At 37.0% G+C, this 16,762-nt stretch overlaps 1 protein-coding gene across 2 annotated transcripts in view; it reads left to right on the forward strand.

Annotated features, from left to right (window-relative positions):
* The window catches only part of SUGCT (succinyl-CoA:glutarate-CoA transferase), a 554,158-nt gene that overhangs the window by 256,981 nt on the left and 280,415 nt on the right, over positions 1-16,762 (forward strand). The gene's annotated exons all lie outside the window — the stretch shown is intronic.

Below are 16,762 nucleotides of genomic sequence, written 5' to 3' on the forward strand. Positions count from 1 at the left end.
GAAATTTTCTCAAACAGGATGTGCACTAAAGTCACCTAGGGAACTTTTCCAAATCATGGATCCCAGAGTTCCAGTATCAGGGATTTTGATAGCATAGGCCTAGGATAGATTTAGGGATATTTAGGCGATTCCCCAAGGAATGAAGTGTTATGGCTATTAATATGGTCTTTATAGTTGAACAGACCTGACTGTTATTTGGGCTCTGCCATTTTAACAATGTTCTAATTATTGACTTGACCCTCTGTAAGTTCCTTAATATCATAAAAAGATACCCTGGCAAATGGATATAACATATTCTAGACTTTTTGGCAAGAAATAATTTGCTCTCCTTGCTAAGAAATAATTTGGTATCTGTGATTATTAATTAATCTCAAATTTGCTTCGAGCCAACCAAGTACTGTGATTCTTTCTCTCCTGTCCCTAAGACACCATTCTGAACACAGCTGGCACTTGTGAAATAGATTATGAGTGAATTCTGAATCTTCAGGTCTCAGACAACAAACTGAGCTGTGGTGGCTCCATTTTGGTACTGTGAAGCCTAGTCTAAAGGTAATGTCAACCTACTTAGAGTATCAACTTTTTCCCCCCAGAAAGATTTTCTTTTTTGGTGCAATTTTAGGTTCACAGCAAAATCAACAAGGTACAAAGAGTTCCCATATGCCCATAACCCCTACACATGCATAGCCTCACCTATTATCAACATATACCACCAATAATATTTTAAAGCTTTTTATGTTGAAATTATTAGATTAATAATTAGTTACAAAGATGGTACAGAGAGGACCTATGAATTCCTCACTCAGTTTTCTTCAGTGATTGCATCTTACATAAAATTGTATAATAGCAAAACCAGGAATCTGATATTGGTACAATGTGTATATATAGTTCTATCCCATTGTGTTACACTAATGTATAGATTCATGTTACCACAACCACAATCAAGATGCAGAACTGTTCCATAACCACAAAAATCTATCCTCCTTATGCCACTCCTTGTAGTCACATCTACCACTAACCCATTCCTAATCCGTAGCAACCATTAATTTGATCCCATCTCTTGATTCATGAGGAGGTTATGTCTTTCCACTTATTTACTCTTCTTTATTTCAAAAGTATTTTGTAGTTTTTGGTGTACAAATATTGTATTTCTTTTGGTTAATTTTATATTTGGAAGGATTTAGTGAAGTATCACCCTCTCTGCAGCCCCTACCAATACATTCACGGGTTGAAGCATCTAATGTATCCATACAGAGGGTGTAGCTTCAGACATGTGTAGTCATTTTAGGACTACCTTGGTTTTAGCAGACTCTTAATTTTCTTTATCTCTCTGTGAAATTGTCTGCCTCTGTTGATATAACATCCTGTTGTTAGTTTCCATTAGTTGACAGGTTATTTTTATTAATTAATTTGTTTGTTTGTTTATTTATTTTTATTTATTTTTAGCATAAATAGCTCCACAGTTTGAATGACGACATTGGTCCCGCTTTGCAGGGATAGATTTTAAGGCCAGTCTTTGTGGTTTATTCTGAAACCAGGATGGGGAAGGGGCCTACTTAACTGTCTTTCCCCTGAGCCTCCAGTTTACTTTTTTTTTTTTTTTTGCTTTTTTATTAATTGCCACCAGAAAGTTTCCAAATCTCCATTGCTTTTGAGAGCATCCTTAGTCATGATCTTCTTCATACTCTTTCCAAATATAGTCAGTTCCTTTGAGGGTAACTCTTGAAATTTCTGTTATTATTTTCTCTTTCTCTCTCTGGGCTACATCTCTGAGGGACTGCTCTGGAGCTGTAGGCAGGGACAGTAGTGACTTCTCTCAGAGTGACACCCCTGCTTTCTGAGCAAGGCACTGGGGGGAGGGGTAGCTTCTGGCCTTTGTGTTTTTAATACGTGTTTTTTTTTTCTTTAAATCTTTATTGATTTCAGAGAGAGGAAGGAAGAGAGGGATAGAAACATCAATGATGAGAGAGAATCATTGATCAGCTGCCTCCTGCACACCCTACACTGGGGATTGAGCCCACAACCCGGGCGTGTGTCCCAACTGGGAATCCAACCATGGCCTCCTGGTTCACAGGTTGATGCTCAACCACTGAGCTACCCCAGCCAGGCAGACCTTTGTGTTTTGCCTTTTCTAGTATAGGACCTCTGTTCTATGAGCAAGCTGGGACAAAGGAACTGGGATCTCAATATTTTTGGCCTATCCTACCTGGGTAGTGCGTCTGTTCTGTGAGTTGGAGTTGTGTGGAAGGAGACAGACCTCTAATAGTTCTTTCCTGAAATAGAGACTCTACAATAGTGAGCTGAGACTGGGGCAGAAATGAGGTTTGCCGTGGACCTGCACCTTCTGGAGATATACTTTAGTGCTTGGCTGGGAGCTGGGTGGATTGGGAGCTCTGTGTACTTGGATGTACCCACTTGGAATAGGGCTTCTATCCTGCTGATCTCAGAGGCGCTGAAAGGAGGGGGTTTGTGGAGGGAGTGGGTTGTGGCTCAAGGGCCACAGACTTTTGATGTTCTTTTTGAGATTTATTAAATATTTATTCCTTTGCCGTGTGCCTTGAGGATAACTTAAAGAAACTTTAAATAGTTGTTTTTAATAATAATTTTCACCAGCAATGGTTGTTTCACCAAGGACTGGATTTGTGGAGCTCCTCATGTTATCATTCTGGAAGTCTCCAAATACCTCTTGGAACACCCTTCCGACCAGCCCCTCCCCTCCATACACACTAGGTAAATTTTAACTGCATTTTACTATGTGAAATAAATCAGGGAAAAAAAGGCTGCATATTACATAATTTAATTACATAAATATATAATTGTATAATATTCCAGTAGATGCAGAAATATAGTTAGAGACAGATGAGTAGTTGATAGTGTTTAAGAGTGTGGGTAGAGATTGAATATAAAGGGGCAGCACAAGAGAATTTTGGGGGTGATTAATCTGTTCTGTATGATACTGTGGCAGTGAATAGAGAACTTAATGCATTTGTCAAAACCCATACAACTGTAAAGAATATGTAAATTAAGAAAAAATCATCCAAGATGTCAAGAAACCCCAAGGTACTATCTGTGACAAATGAATGGCATACTATACTGAAAAGAATAGGTAAGAAAGGAACTGACCTAACTAACTTTTGGAAATGTTTATTTTTATTGGCTACTGTAAGCTAAAGACACAAATTAGTACACAGAAATAATGTATTCTAGTTGGTAAACTTGTTTTTCAAATGAATTTGGGTTAGGAATTCTCAAACTACATTACATGGAAGATGGCGCTATATTACAAATATCCTGTTTTCATTAGACATTCACCCACCTGTTTAAGTCTTCACTAGTGGATTTTGTCTACAGCAATTACTACTGTGATAGTCTATGGTAATTTTCTACTTATTTCATTCCTTCTACATTTTTTAATACTTCTGTAAAAAAGACTTATCCCTTAACCCCGATTATTTGTTTAATCATTTGTTATATCAGTATGAACAAATGGATATTTATGTTCATTGAGTTGTAATTCAAATGATATTTTTGTTATTTGGATCATTATATATAATCACAATTCTTCTTGTTCTTCAGTAATCCTGAATTAGATCCAGGTATAGAAAAAGGATATTAGTGGAAAAGTTGGTGAAATCCAAGTAAAGTCTGTGGTTTAGTTAATAGCATTGCACTAATATTACATTCTTAGTTTTGACAATTGTACCATGGTTACATAACAGGTTAGGATTAGGGGAAATAGGTAAAGAGTGCATAAAAACTCTTTGTAACTATTTTTCAACTCTTCTCTGTCTTAAATTATTTAAAAAATAAATAATTTAAAATGCAATGAAACAATACTGTAAAAGAGATGTTGCTAGATGCTATAATAGATGCAAAAAATTCTTTGAGCTAAGAATAGGAATAGGGGAGAGCATTATGCTAAGCGAAATAAGCCAGTTGGAGAAAGATAAATATCACATGATCTCACTCATTTATGGAATATAATGAGCAACATAAACTGATGAACAAAAACAGATCCAGAGACAGAGAAGCATCGATCAGACCTCAGAGGGAAGGTAGGGGAAGGTGTGGGTAAGGGGGCGAGATCAACCAAAGAACTTGTATGCATGCATATAAGCCTAACCAATGGACACAGACAACAGGGGTTGAGGGCTTGATTGGGGAGGGGGGTGCTGGTGGTAGGCAATGGGGTGATAAGGACACATATGTAATACCTTAAGCAATAAAGAAAACAAATAAAATAAGAAAAAAAGAATAGGAGTAGGTTTAGAAAATCCTGACAGCATATGTCTGAATTAAATCTATAAAATAAATGGACAGAAGAGTAAGTAGATTTTAAAAAGTATTGTAATGGGGTCAATTCATAAAAGATAAGACAGGCTATTGATACGTTTTATTAGCTTATAGCAAACAAACAAAGCTTATATTTGCTTAATAATTCAAGAGGATTTTCCTTCTAGAAGGGGAACCAACATTGCCATGACATTCTGTGAATTAGGATAATTTATAAAAGTGCCCAATAAACTTCAACTTTGTTGAAAAACTCATTCAACCACTTATTTATTCTCGGTATTGAGTAAATGACAAGTCACCAATAGCATGTGACTCTGTTATTCTATATGATGCTTTGGAATTTGGACTAGTCTTAAATAGAGGAAGCTGAATAGCTTCTAATTTTAAAGTGGAATACTATGAGATAAACAAAGGGAAAGTGGCTTAATTATTACAGACAGAAGGAAAAATAAAAAAGAGATAATATGGAATTTTTCTGTTGAACTAGAAGAAAAAATAAAAGTCAAAGTAAGGGTTGACACCCAATTCATATTTAGCAAGTTTCCTAGACATGTGGAATAGAAACAAAATACTAAAATATACAATATTTACAATATCTTTATAATATTAAAATATCCATAACGTTCAACATATAGCATTGAGTATAATTAGAAAGGTTAAAAGTGAGACAGATTGAAAAAATTCTTGTGGCTATTAAGCTTTCTAGGGACTTTTATAGTTCAGAGGAAATGTGGGTGAGAACATCTGTGTTTCAATCCTGTAATTTTTAGTACATCTACCCCTGTGTACCTCAGCTTCGTGAGTTGTGAAATGCTGATACTGATTTCTAAAGTTATCATGAGGTTAAAGGAAATAATGGGTACAAAAGGAATTTGGTAAAATATTGCCCATTATATTTTAAAGAAAATGTTACAAAACTTAAACAACTAGGACTCTTTTAGGTTATTTGCTGAGTAGGAGGAAGAGCAGAATGAACTATTTGCCTGGACAAACCAAATTTGAGATGAGGAATTTGCCACTCCATCTCAGCTCTCGCTGCTGTAATGCTTCTGGTGTGTGGGCACAGTATCCCAGATAATTTAACTCAACTCATTTTTCTCTTATAATTTAGTAGGACACGCACCTGCCATTGCAGAGTCCCCGAAGAAGATGTTTACTGCTGCAATTTAGATGCAGGAGAAAGGACATGGAAGTTAAAAAGGGACACATTTTCATACAGATTGGCAGGTATAATGTCTAAAATTTTGCTTCTAAAACAAGATGCCACTCCAAAGGAAATAATTTTGTTGCAAGAGTCACTAAAGGATTTAAAGTACCTCGAATTGTCATGCACTGAAGAATATAGGTGAAAGATTATAGAAAATATGATAAAAGTAAAACTGGAGGTGGTCAGGATAGAAACAAAACGCTTTCACTTGTTCCACGTTTACATGGGGTATATGTGAATTTATTGTTGCTGAGTCTTTAAGATCGGGAAGCACTGATTAAATTACTAATTTAAGCATCTCATCTCAAGGACTTTCTCTCTCTTATTCTCTCCCTGGCACTGGAACTACCCACTGGGTGGCGTGCTGTGGGTCTGGGATCCTTGGCTCCTCAGGGGTGATCTCCACAGCCCAGAAATATCATTCCTGATTTTTATCTGCCAACCATGGGCCTGGGACCAGCCCTTTCTGTGTCTCCACCCCTCCCATCAGTTTGGATGTGGTTTCCCTTTTATATCCTTAGTAGTAGGACTGCTGTTCAGCTGTATTTTAGGCAGTTATGAACGATGGTTGTTTTGTAGTGTAGTTGACGTTTTGATGTAGTTGTGGGAGGATGTACCACATTTACTTGCGCTGCCATCTTTACTGAAAGCCAAGACTCAGAATATCTATTTAATATCTATTTTATTGACATTTATTATTCATTTCAAGAATTGTATGTATCTATTTTCTCATTTTAAGCACTATGAACTTAAAGGCAAGAGGATATCTTAGTATTTTTATAACCTAATATGGTATCTGATTATATTAGTTGTCTATAATTGCTAAAACATTTTTCTACAGAATAGTTTAAAATAATGCAAATTTATTATCCTATGATTCTGTAGATCTGAAATCTAAAATTGGTTTCCCTGGGCTAAATTAAATATGTTTCCTATTAGAGGCTCTAGGGGAAAATACATTTCTTTGCCTTTTCCAGCTTCTAGAACAGTGATGGCGAACCTTTTGAGCTTGGCGTGTCAGCATTTTGAAAAACCCCAACTTAACTCTGGTGCCGTGCCACATATTGAAATTTTTTGATATTTGCAACCATAGTAAAACAAAGACTTATGTTTCTGATATATTTTTAATATATTTAAATGCCATTTAACAAAGAAAAATCAACCAAAAAAATGAGTTCGCGTGTCACCTCTGACACGCATGTCATAGGTTTGCCATCACTGTTCTAGAAACTGATAGTCCTTGCCTTATGGCCAGCTTCTCTCTTTAAAGCCAGTGCTGGTTAGTTGAGTCTTTCTTTCAGTATGTCACTTTGGAAATGATTATGTTGCCTTTCTTTTTCTCTCATATGGACCCTTATGATTCCATTGGGCCCACTCACATGGTTCAGGAAAATCTTCCCCTCTCAAACTTCTCGGCTTAATCACACTTGGAAAGCCCCTTTTGCAATGTAAAGTAACACATTCACAGGTTCTGTGGTTGGGATGTGGATATCTTTGAGGGGTTATTAGTCTGCCTATTGCACTGACATATGGCGGAGAACAAATCTTTTTGACTCGATGGACACAATAAAGTTATACCCAAAAAATTTCCATGAAAGTATTTATTATGCAATGGTTAAGCGTGTTGTGCAATGGTAGGCAATGCCATGGTTAGCATTATTTTTAAAGAATCACTTTAGCTATTTTAAGATCATTAATTACTTATTATTTATATATTATGTTATACTAGAGGCCTGGTGCACAAAAATTCATGCACTGGGTGGGGGTGTCTCTCAGCCCAGCCTGCCCCCTCTCACAGTCCAGGAGCCCTCAGGGGATGTCCTACTGACAGCTTAGGCCCTTAGAGCCGCAGTCTGGCCTCCTTCCGTGGGAGGCGACTGGCTGATCAGGGGAAGGCGACGACCCATCACCCCGCTGCTGCTGCCACTGCCGGCCACCACGGCTTCCTGAGCCTCGGTCCAGCCCTCGCAGTAGCAGCAGCCACCATCCGCCACTTGCTTGAGCTTCGGCCTAGCCCTCGCAGAAGTAGCAGCTGCCATCCACCACTTGCCTGAGTCCCTGCGAGCCTGCAGCATGTCAGCCAGGCCAGGCGGGGCCTGGGGAGGCCTTTCCCTCCTGGAGCCGTTCTTCCCAGGGTGGCAGTGTCAGCTGCTTTTTTTTTCTTTCTCCAATTTATTTATTTTTATTGGAAAGCAAGCTCTGGGTTTGTGGTTCCTGGGATCCCTGAGTCAAAGCATGCTCCTCCTGGCCTCACTGCGCCCCTCCAACCCCTCCTAGGTCAGTGATGGCGAACCTATGGCATGCATGTCAGAAGTGACACGCGAACTCATTTTTTTGGTTGGTTTTTCTTTGTAAATGGCATTTAAATATATAAAAAAATATCAAAAATATAAGTCTTTGTTTTACTATGGTTGCAAATATCAAAAAATTTCAATATGTGACATGGCACCAGAGTTAAGTTAGGGTTTTTCAAAATGCTGACATGCTGAGCTCAAAAGTTTCGCCATCACTGTCCTAGGTTGAGCTGCTGGCCCCTGGTGGTCATTATGGTCATTTCACCCTTAGGGCTTTTATTATATAGGATTATTTTTAAATTTTAATTAACTAAATATGTATTTTTAAATAATTGTTAAATGAATTCAGCAAAGTAGCAGAAATTGATGGCATTTTTATATACAAATAATGAACTCTCAGAAACAGAAACTAAAGATTCCATTCCATTTGCCATTGCAACAACAAAAAAATAAGATATCTTGGAATAGTTACCCAAGGAGGTAAAAACACCTGTACTCAGAAAGCTACAGGACATTGTCCTCACCAGTGTGGTAAAGTTGGTTGAGCATTGTCCCATGCACCAAAAGGTTGCTGGTTCTGATTGATGTTTTGCTCTCACATCGATGTTTCTCTCTCTCTCTCTTTCTCTCCCCTCCCTTCTTTCTTTTAAAAAAAAAATCAATGAAAAATTTTACAAAACATCAACAAAAAATGGCAAGACATTGAAAAAAGAAATATAGGAAGATACAAACAAATGGAAGAATATATCATGTTTATGGATTGGAAAAATTAAACATCATTAAGATGTCCATATTACCTAAAGCAATCTGTAGATTCAATACAATTCTTATTAAAACATCAATGGCATATTTCACAGATCTAGAACAAATATTCCAAAAATTTGTATGGAATCAAAAAAGACCTTGAATAGCTATATTAATCTTAAGAAAGAAGAACAAAGTTGTAGGTATCAAAATACCAGATATCAAACTATACTACAAAGCAATTGTAATCAAGACAGCCTAGTACTGGCATAAGAATGGGCATTTAGATCAATGGACCGGAACAGAATCGACCTACACCATCATGGCCAATTAATATTTGACAAAGTAGGCAAGATCATACACTGGAGTAAAGACAGTCTCTTGAGTAAATGGCGTTGGGAAAATTGGACAGGTACATGCAAAAAAAAATGATACTAGATCACCGTTTACAACACCCACAAGGATAAGCTCAAGTTGAATAAAATACTTAAATGTAAGTCGGGAAATCATAACAATCCTAGAAGAAAACATAGGCAGCAAAATCTCAGACATCTTTTATATTAGAATTTTCACTAATACATCTCCTTGGGCAAGAGAAACAAAGGAAAAAATAAACAAATGAGACTGCATCAAACTAAAAAGCTTTTGCACAGCAAAAGAAATCATCATCAAAATGAAAAGGGATCCCACTGTATGGGAGAACATATTTGCCAATGACATATCTGATAAGGGGCTAATTTATAAAATATATTAAGTACTAATACAGCTCAACAAAAGGAAGACAAATAACCCAATTTAAAAATGGCACAGGACCTGAATAGGCACTTCTCCATAGAAGACATACAGTTGGCCAAGAAACATATGAAAAAAATGCTCAATCAGTAATCATCAGAGAGCTATCACCTCACATCTGTCAGAATGGCTACCATCAATAAATCAACAAACAACAAGTGCTGGTGACGATGTGGAGAAAAAGAAACCCTAGTACACTGCTGATGGGAATGTAGATTAGTGTAGTTACTATGGAAAACAATATGAAATTTACTAAAAAAAAAATAAAATATAGAACTATTCTTTGACCCAGTGATCCCACTTCTAGGAATATATCCTAAGAACTTCAAAACACCAATCAGAAAGAATATGTGCACCCCTATGTTCATAGCAGCATTATTTACAATAGCTAAGAAATGGAAACAGCCCAAGTGCCCATCAGTAGATGAGGAATAAAAAAGCAGTGGAATATTTACTAGTACACAATGGAATACAATGCAGTTGTAAAAAGGAAGGATTTCTTATCCTTTGTGACAACATGGATGGACCTGGAGGGTATTATGTTGAGTGAAATAAGGCAGTCAGAGAAAGACAAATATCACATAATCTCACTTATATGTGGACTCTAACTTATAAATATAAAATTGCCTAAGCAACCGAAGGACTGAACGACCAGTTGCTATGATGCACACTGACTCCCAGGGGGCAGATGCTCAATGCAGGAGCTTCCCCCTGATGGTCAGTGCACTCCCACAGCCAACCTCCCATGGCCATGCAACCTCCTGTGGTCCCTCCCCCCAGCCAACCAGCCCTGATTGACCCTGATCGACCCTGATCGCTGGCCAGGCTGAGGGACCCACCTGTGCACGAATTCATGCACCAGAGCTCTAGTAAACTTAATAAACTGATAAACAAAATAGGTCCAAAGGTACAGAGGCATGGAACAGGCTGACATATCTCAGAAGGGAGGGGGGGGAGATGGGAAGAGATTAACCAAAGAACTCAGATACATATATGCATAACCAATGGACACAGATAATAGTGTGGTAAAGACCTGGCATGGGACAGGGCTGGAAGGAGGAGGGTAAACTGGGAGAAAATTTGGAGACATCTATAATACTGTCAACAATAAAATAAAATTTAAAATAATAATATAAATAATTTTACATTTACAGAAAAATTAAGATAGCACAGAGTTCCCATGAACCTGGCACCAGTTTCACCATTATTGACATCTTACATTGCTATGGTGTATTTATTACATTTAATAAGCCAATATTAATATATTATTACTTTTAAAATAGAATGCATATTATGTGGAAGTAACAAATTTCTTTAGATGTTACAGTTGTGACTTGAAATGTTTAACTGATATGCATAGGAAGACGATGAACATCTTCATTTTTATCTTGACTTGTGCAAGTATTTCTAGAATAAATTCCTTAAAGTATTACTTGTGGTTGGCTGGGTCAGCATCACTTAATATTTTGTAAAAACTACCAAATGCTTCTCAAAGGAGGTGTTAATTTATACTCTAGTCAAAACTGAATGGAGGATGCTTGTTTTCCCACATTATCACTAATACTAGATATTATCAGTCTTTTCAGCCTTCAGTAATCTAATTGCCTAAAAGTGATGGCATTTGCATTTCATAAGCACTAGAATGAGCACTTTCATGTCCTAGATTAAAAAGAAAACAGAAAACAAATAATGAGACTTTCTGATGTCTATTTGTCTTAACTGTTAAAATCCTTTGCCTATTTTATTATTATCTTTTAAGACATTTTTACTTTTGTATATTATGAATTATAACCCCTTTTGTAGTAATAAACAGTAAACTTATTTTCTACAATGCTGCTTATTTTTTAACTTTATTTATACTTTTTGTTGCTTTATTTATTTTTGCAAAAAGACCATTTTAGTTTCTAATGTAGTCAAATAAATCTTTTTTTTTTCATTTGTGATGCCTGGGCTTTGTGTCTTGCATAACACGAGCTACTCTTTTAAAGTTATTAAACTGGTCATATTTGTTTTTTCCTTGACATTTTTATAGCTTTGTTTTTAGCTCTTAATTATTTCAATAGTTTTTGTCTATAAGACAATACCTTAATTTGTTTTTTAACCAAATGGCTTTATCCTAAAGCCATTTATTTTTGTAGTCTTCCTTTTCCTGCTGCTTTGTAACAGAACCATAATCAGAATATATTTCATGTATCTTTTTGTGGATTCTCTATTCTGCTTACTGTCCAGTACACATATACCTGGGTTAGTTTTTTGCTGGCTTTTAATTACTGCAGTTGCATAGTACATTATGCCAAACTTTCTTCTTTTTTAAAAAAATGTTGTTGCTCATTTCATGAATCTATTTTACATAGATTTTAGAGTGATATGACTGATTTCTGTAATTTATAGATTAATTTGAGGGAAAATTTACACTTTTATGATATTGAATCTTCCCTTTCAGAAGCATGATGTTTCTTAAGTAAGGATCTAAGCCTTATTTTATGTCCATGGCAAGACTGACAGATTGACAGTTTTTCTAAAAATATGTTTGGCACATTTACTTCATCTTTATTCTAAGTTATCATATGAGTATTATTTGAGTTCTGAATGAAATCCTTATGGGGTGCATCCTCTAATTTGTTATTGTTAGCATGTAATATAACTGCTGATTTTATATGTTGATATTTTATTCATCTGGCTTAGTAAACTCATATTTATTTTAATAATTTTCTAAATGTTTCGCTGGATGTCAGACTGTTGATAACGAATGCTAATTTTGTTTCTTACACTACATGCTTGATTCTGTATGTTTTTTTCCTTTTTTAGTATATTTGCTAAGATCTGTTTTTTTCCCCCCCCCCTTTTACTATACACTGGGAGATTTTTTATGATCTTCTAAGTCACTAATTGAATTTTTATCCATATCCATCTTAATATTTACTTACTATTGGTTTATTTTAGCCACAGTGTTTTTAATTTCCAAAATACACAATTATTTCTCTCCTTCCTTCTCTTCCTCTTTCTCATCTTTCTTCTGAGCAGTGTTTTTTAAAAGAATGCAATATTTTTTTTGGACTTGTCAATTGTTATGATTACTAGAGGCCTGATGCACAAAATTTGTGTAAGGGTCTTGGCCCTTGCAGCCCCTGCTACCTCGGCCCTTGCAGAGCCCTGTGGCTTCGTCTGGAAGGTCATCCGGATGGTCGTTCTAATTAGCATATTAGCTCTTTATTATATAGGATAGTCCTTTTAAAAGTTTTATTTCTTTCAGAAATTCTTATTTCTTAGGGATTACTTCTGTTTGGAACATTTTAATCATTCTGTTGGTTTCCCCTAAATGATCATTCTTGTTCATTTTTTAATAGCGGTATTTGAAGAATTCAGTTGAGTGGTTTTGGTAGGTGGGGGGGGGGTGTCATTTCCTAAGGACAAATTAGGAATCCCTCTTACTTCAGCAATGAATTTGGTCAAATCCAGGAACCCTGGATTCAGGGGCAGTTTCATGGAAAGAGGAAAAGAGGTGTCAGTTTTACATCTGGAGCAGAAGCCCTCTTCCTTTATAAATATGTTTACTCCTGACATCTGGAGTAGCACTAGCTTAATATTTAATCCAAATGCTGCTATATAGGTTAACCAAAGACTGATGTTAAACTTTTAGACACTTAGTATTGTTTCCTAACAGTTGTAAATTCAACATGGCAAAATAATGAATTTGGAAGCACTGATCTATAATTAAATCCTGGATAGTAAGCAGGGTTTAATTTATTTTCCGCCTTAATGCCTATCCTCACTTGCATTTTTGATCTATTGTCTTTTTTCTCAAGCTGTGGAGAGGGATGTAGAAGAGCTGCTGGAACATTCAGGACACGGTTTGGAGGGTGACTATAAAACTGAACTTTAGGATTCACATAAAGAAAGAGTGGAAGACAAAGCTGGAGTCAGGCAATGAAGATGTTTATGTTTACAGAGTTTGGACTTTCCCCTGTCAATAAGGAAGGGTTGTGAGCAAGGAAGCATCATAATAAAATCAGTTTTATTTGACAACAGTTTTTATGATAAATACTAGAGGCCTGGTGCATGAAATTCGTGCACTTGGGGATAGGGGTCCCTCAGCCCAGCCTGCACCCTCTTGCAGTCTGGGAGCCCTCGGGGGATATCCGACTGATGACTTAGGCTTGCTCCCCACTGGGAGTGGGCCTAAGTGGGCAGGCAAACATCCTTAGCACTGCTGTGGCGGTGAGAGAGGCTCCCGTCACCGCTGCTGTGCTTGCCAGCCATGAGCTTGGCTTCTGGCTGAGAGGTGCTTCCCCTGTGGGAGCACACTGACCATCAGGGGACAGCTCCTGTGTTGAGCATCTGCCCCCTGGAGGTCAGTGTGCGTCATAGCGACCGGTCATTCCACAGTTTGGTTGATTTGCATATTAGCCTTTTATTATATAGCATAAGGGAGAAGGAGATTAAGAGACCATTGCAGTAACCTAGGATGAGGAGAGAAGGTAAGGGCATGAGATAAAGTAGGGGAAGTTGTGGAAAGTGACATGTAGAAAGTTCTGAGCAAAATAATATTCGTCTTTGGTGATTTCTTGGATGGGATGGTGAAGAAAGAGGAATGCTCAAGAAGATATCAAGGTTTCAGGCTTGAATTGGGAAAGAGGTAATAGATCTACATAGGGAAATAAACAGAGGCTGCTGTCTATTTTTCTGGTTTTAGCTGTCATTTATGCACTTAGACACAAGCCTGATTTATATCTTTTTTTAAAAAAATATATTTTTATTATTGATTTTTTACAGAGAGAAAGGGACAGGGATAGAGAGCTAGAAACATCGATGAGAGAGAAACATTGATCAGCTGCCTCCTGCACACCGCCGGCTGGGTATGTGCCTGCAACCAAGGTACATGCCCTTGACCTTAATCGAACCTGGGATCCTTGAGTCTGCAGGCCAACACTCCATCCACTGAGCCAAACCAGTTAGGGCCTGATTTATATCTTGAATTCTTTTATATTCTTTGTTCATTAGCACTATGAATATCCATTGATAGCATAAGGCTGTGGTGATGGGAGCAGGGATAAAAATGATGGTGTTTGGTGCTGGTCAGACTTGACAATTTGGTTTCAATATCTACCATCTTACTTACTTGTCACCAATACTATCCAGTGCATCTTGCTAGCTGGACTCAGTTCAGCTTCCATTGTGGACCATAATGAAGGATATTAGACTGGAAATGATTCAAGGAGTTATTCATGAAAACACACACACACACACACACACACACACACACACACACACACACACAAAACTAGACCTTGACCTGTTCATCTTTCAAGAGAAATTTCAAAATTTTATGAAGATTTTTACCAGTAAAAGTTGCTTTAAGGGTACTTGGAAATCCTCTTTTCAGGCCTCCTAGTGTTCATGTCTCTGTTACTATTGGAAGGTAGACATTCAAGAAACTCATACTTCTCTATTACTCGGCCATAAAAAAGAATGAAAACTTACCATTTGCAACAGCATGGATACACCTAGAGGGTATTATGCTCAGTGAAATAAGTCAGACAGAGAAAGACAAATACCATATGATTTCACTTATATGTTCAGTATAAAGAGCAAATTAAACAAACAAAATAGAAACAGACTCATAGATACTGATGGTCGACAGATGCGAGGGGACTAGGGAGTTGAAAAAGGTGAAGGGATTAAGAAGTATAAATTGGTAGTCACAAAATAGTCATAGAGATATAAAGTACAACACGGGGAATATAGTCTATAATATTCTAATACCTATGTATGGTGCCCGGTGGGTACTTGAAATATCAGGGGGACCACTTTTAAAATATATGATTGTCTAGACACTGTGTTGTGCACCTGAAACAAAACAATGCAAACTATAATTAAAAAATGAAAATGTAAAGGTGCCACTCTAAAATGGTGCATCATTACAGGGAATCAGAATAAGACAAAAAGTCATAATTTTTTTAAAAAAGAAACACTTCTCATAATAGCACTGTCTATTTTTAGTTACTTAGTTTCACTGTGCCCTGCCTAGCTAACAAATTACACCGGTGTAGGAGTTATAGAGTTGCCATAGAATGATTAAATGAGCAAGTATAGGTAATATGTCATGAAGAGTGCTTTGCTCATAGTAAGCCCTCAATAGTTCTTGACTGTTATTCTTATTAGGTTTCACAGACTACTCTTCCCTGATAATGTTGTGATGTTTCAGGCAGTGGATACCAGACTTTCATGTGCTTTGAGATAACCTTTCAGGTGTATAAAAACAGATTCCTGGACCTCATCTCCAGAGTTTCTTATTCGGTTGGTCTTAGGAGGGGCCTGGGAATTTGTATCTCTGACAAGTTCCCAGATGATGCTGATGCGGCTGGTGGGGGACAAACTTCTTGAGAGTCAGCTGTTTGCAGGTGGGAAGGGGGACTGAGATTTATATTCATAAAGGAGTCAGTTACTTTGCAGTTGGGCATTCTGTTCTTTTCTGGCTGTACATTCTGAACCGTCGTCTGCTGTGCTCTTTGTTTTCTGAAGCGGCTGTACCAGTCAGCAGGTGACAAATTTCATTACTCGACTTTCTTTGAATTTTCCCAGGGAGTACTAATTATACCAGTGTTGTTAGTGCTGGCACTTTTCTGTTATTTTAAGGATTTGTTGGCTTTTCTAAGGTGGTTTTTCCTTGATGCCAGAGGATGTGCATAGGATCATTATGATTTGGCTTGGGTCTACCTTAGTATTTGATATACTATACAGTTTATATTTTCATTTAATTTTAATTTTAATACATGCTTTTCTTTCTCACATCCTTTTAAATTCTCACTTAATTAGTCTGAGTTACAAATGGCATCACTTATAAACATACTTGCAAGCACAGCAGTGTGGCTTTCGGCATCTCTATAATGAAAGTTTAAACTACTTGGAACTCTAGCTTACATTCCTTTAAGTCTTTCTGATCTAAATATTCTTTTCCATGATGCCAAAGGTTCTTTGTGATCATCTAAAGTTTGAAATTCTTTTTCAAATCAAAGGCACTGCCAAACTCAGAAGCAAGTGTGTGAAGGAAATGTGTGGAAACACCAGTCATTACAGGTTGGTTTATAAAAAGAGTTGCAGATTGATAGGTCTTTGAAAAATGTTTGGTGACACAAAACTCTTTCAATCAGTTCCAAATCTGGCAACTCTCTTGTTGCATTAGATTTTCTTTCCTTCACTTTTCTTCTCTCTCTAACAGAGACAGACACATCCCCTTTCCTGCATCCCATTTTAGATGACTGATGGAAAAGTAAACACCAAATATGAGCATGTGGGGATGGTTTATTTCTTTTTACATTGACTAGAAGGCAGTGTTGAAAGGGAGACACTGCTGTCATTTCACAATGTAGGAAATTTAGAAAAGGTGTTAGAGCTGTTTTAAATAATTCCTATTTTTGGATTATGCCATTCATGA

The sequence above is a fragment of the Myotis nattereri genome, assembly GCF_964212035.1.
Source record: "Myotis nattereri genome assembly, chromosome: 11".
Lineage (NCBI taxonomy): Eukaryota > Metazoa > Chordata > Mammalia > Chiroptera > Vespertilionidae > Myotis > Myotis nattereri.